Below are 3712 nucleotides of genomic sequence, written 5' to 3'. Positions count from 1 at the left end.
CCATCGCCCCCCAGCTCTGCCCCACTGCCCCCTGCACGCCTCGTCCGTGGCCAGCAGCATGTGCAGCCGCATGTGCAGCCCCACGCACGACCCGCACCCTGGCTGGGCACCCCTTGGCCCCCCCTCACCCTCCATTGCCCACGCTCTGGCTCCTTCACTCACCCCGGCACCACTTGGCACCCTCCATTGGCAAAGGCTTGGGACGGTCCCACGCCGGAGACGTCCTGTGCCATCACTGCCGCTGCCATCATCACTGCCACTGCCATCGATGCCACCGCTGCTCTGGCCTCTCCCACCCCCTCGCTTGCTCCCTCCTTCGCCATCCAGACCCCCCCCAGCTCCGTCCGTCCCCACCTTGTCCCTCTGCCGCATCGCTCAGGCTTTGCGTCCCCCGCTGCTGAGGGGCACCAGCCATGAGCCACGCTCGCCGCTTGTCCCTGCCACCGGGGCTGGGCTCTCCGGGCTGAGGCTGCTTCCCCAGCTCCGTGCCTGGCGAAGCAGCACCGGCACGTCCCGGGGTGCCAGGGGACACCCAGCTCCTCCGCATCCCCCTGCACAGCCCCCCGAGGAGCCCCCGCTGTACACAGGGGCCCTGAGTATGTCCCCAGGTCGGGGTCACAGCCTTTTTCCCAAACCCTAGAAATCGGGATTCCCAAGGAGTTCATTTGGCTGCTTGTTCCTGGTGCTGCTTCCAGCTGCTCTGGAGCCCCCCGGGGTTGGGGGACACTGGTTGTGCAGCCCGGGGGTGACACGGGGACCTGTGCCCGCTGGCTTTGGCCCCTGCTGCCGCTTGCTTGCAGAGCCCCCCGCTGTCTCTGCTCAGGCTCCATCCCCTGGGACCCCCAGGGCCGGCTCCTGCTGCGGGGACACGGGGTGGCAGAGCACGCTGGGGGTCTGCACGCCACAGCTTGGCCAGGTCTGCACCGCTGATGGCTCGTCCCCGGCTCGCGGCCCCTCGCCCGGCTTGGTGCTGCCAGCGCCCTGCAGACCCTCTGCATGCCCCCTGCCTGCCCCTGCCTGCCCCTGCCCACCCCTGCCCACCCGACCACCTCATCCCACCGCCGTCCCCTTCACCTCTTCTCCTCCTGCCCTTCATTCCCATCGCGCTGCTGGCTCCATCCCCGCTGCGCCCGCAGGTAACGGAGACCCTGGCAGCCCTCAGAGACCCTGGTGGCCCTTGGAGCCCCCTGGGGCCCTCAGAGACCCTGGTGGCCCTTGGAGACCCCAGTGGCCCTCAGAGACCCCGGTGGCCCTTGGAGACCCCAGTGGCCCTTGGAGACCCCGGTGGCCCTCAGAGACCCCGGTGGCCCTCAGAGACCCCCCGTGGCCCTTGTGCCCCCTCAGGGCAGGCGCCGCTGGTGGGAGTGTGATGTGTGTTGGCCTGAGTGCAGGCTGCCCGGTGGGTACCCGCCGGGCGAACCCCGAGTCTCTGCCCCTTCCGCAGCTGTTTCTGGGGCGACCCCGAGAGACTCCCCGCCTGCACCCGCCTCTTGCCGCAAGAGGCCAGAAACCTGCAGAACCGCAACTGGGTATTTTTTTTTTTTTTTCTGCAGAAAGTTCGGTCTGGGACCCGGGAAAGCTGGACGCCTTCTTGCCATTTCCGAGGAGCCCCCCTGCGGTTCCCCCCACTGCCCCCCGTCCTCTTGGCCAGGGCTGGAAATGGTGGATGCACCGCTCTGCCCCGGCAGCGCCGGCGGCCGCGCCGCCCTCCCCGTGCATCCCAGCTTCCCGCACCAAAGCAGCTGCAGCCGTACCTGTGTTGGCAAACACTGCGTGCCCCCCCCCCGGGGACACCACGGCTCGTCCCAGTCAGGCCTAACACCAGAGAAGGCGACTTCCCACCACGCTGCCACCCCGTCACCCCCACCGAGTCCCCGGGGGCTGCCAGGGTCTGCCCCAAACCTGCTCCCCCGCCCCAGCAGCCCCACACACCTTCATCCTCATCATCATCCTCCCATCCAGCTGCACCCTCCCTGTCCCCCCCTCACGGACACGTGGCAGAGCCGGGGCTTTGGGGGTGGCACCGTCCCCTGGCAGCACCAGGGCCACCGGGCGAACCTGCTTCGCCCAGTGCCTCCCTGCTGGGTGCCGAGACCCCCTTCTGCTGACCTGCTTGTGCCCCCCCCGCTAACGCAGCCGCTGCTGCTTGACCTTTATTTTCTCAGCCGAAGCCGAGAGGATTCTCCCCAGGTGTAGATAGCGCTTTCCTGCCTCTGTATCTATTCTGGCCGCACCGGCATCTCCGCGCCCGACATCCCCCGGCCCAGTGAGACATTTCGCTTTGAAAAGCCATCCAGGAGAAGGCAGAGGGGTGGGGGGGCAAGGAACCCACCCCCGGCGCCCGCGGCACCGAGCACCCGCAGCCCTGGGCCGCGCGTCCCGTCCCGCCCGGCGGTTACTGTGATCCTCATGGCTTCTCAACCACTTGGGGTTTCTTGCTGTAAAAAGGGAAACACTTTTTTCTTTTTTTTTTGGAGGTTTTTTGGTTTGTTTTTTTTTTTTGGCTTTGAAGGGTTTGGGTTTTTTTTTTTAAAAAAAAACAAACAAAAACACAAAACCAAGAAGTTGTTGGTATTTTTTCCTTTGTCCAGACTGACGCCATCGCCCCCCGTTCTCCATCAGCTCCTGTCTGTGACTGACTGTAGGAGAGGAGAAAGCAGAGCCCAGAGCGCTTTGTGCCCGGGGGGGGGGTGATGAGGGGCTTCTCCAGCCCCTTCCCCTCGGGCACAAAGCATGGGTGGTTTTCTCTCTGTCCCGTCCCCCCCGCGGGCAGCCCCCACTGCCGCATGCGTGTGTCACCGCGGGGACCCCACACCCTCTGCATGTGCATATTCCGGCTCCCGCCCTCGCACCCGCGCGTGCGACCACGGCCCCGGCATCCACACTCTCGTTTCTTTACCCCGACGGACTCACCTGTGGGTTATATATATATATATATTATTTTTACTTTTTGGTTTGTTTTATTTTTTTTTTTCTTGTTCCGTTTTTAATTTGACAGGGTCGGTTTGACTTCACCCTTATTTTGTATGGATTTTTCGGAGGAGCTTTCTCCTTCTCCAGAGTCATGGAGGTGTGGCCATTCGCCTCCCGCCCTTGACGTTGTGATACACATACCCCACAGAGATCTATGTTTCTTATATTATATTATTATTATTATTAATTATTATTATTATGTAATAAATTTATAAGAAAGCTCTGCTTTGTTCCGTGGTGTCTCTCTGCTCCAGCAGCCCCCAGACCAGGGCTTCCATCCAGGACCCCTCCACAGGGGGTGCACCCAGATCCCAACCCTGGGCATCTGTGGCTTCCTGCTCACTGGGGGCTTGTGTGCTCCCCCCACCCCAAACCAGCATCAGGGACGGTGTGGGGGGGGTGCGGCTGGGCAGGAGTGATGCCCTGCTTCATTGGGGGGGCCGGGGTGGCTCGCTGCTCCCCAGGGCTACTGGTCTGTGCAGGGTGGCACGGGACAGACCTGCACCCACAACCCCCCCACACCTCAGGGAGCTCCCCGGGTGGGGGGTGGCAGGTTCCTGGGGTCGGTACCCCACGGTGGGGAGCCAAAGGGGGTCACTGAGCCGGGAGGGGGCTGTGCAGGGACCCCACAGCCGTGGGGCTGGTGAGTGGCACCAGGACACCAGCCACAGTGGTCTGAGGGATGCTGTGCTGTGCCCCTGCCCACCCCACCCTGCTCCTGGGGTCCCACCACCCCCAA

Source organism: Calidris pugnax, unplaced genomic scaffold, assembly GCF_001431845.1.
Source record: "Calidris pugnax isolate Ruff unplaced genomic scaffold, ASM143184v1 scaffold459, whole genome shotgun sequence".
In the NCBI taxonomy this organism is placed as follows: Eukaryota; Metazoa; Chordata; class Aves; order Charadriiformes; family Scolopacidae; genus Calidris; species Calidris pugnax.
The sequence above is the reverse complement of the archived record's forward strand: the minus strand, read 5'-3'. Positions refer to the sequence as shown.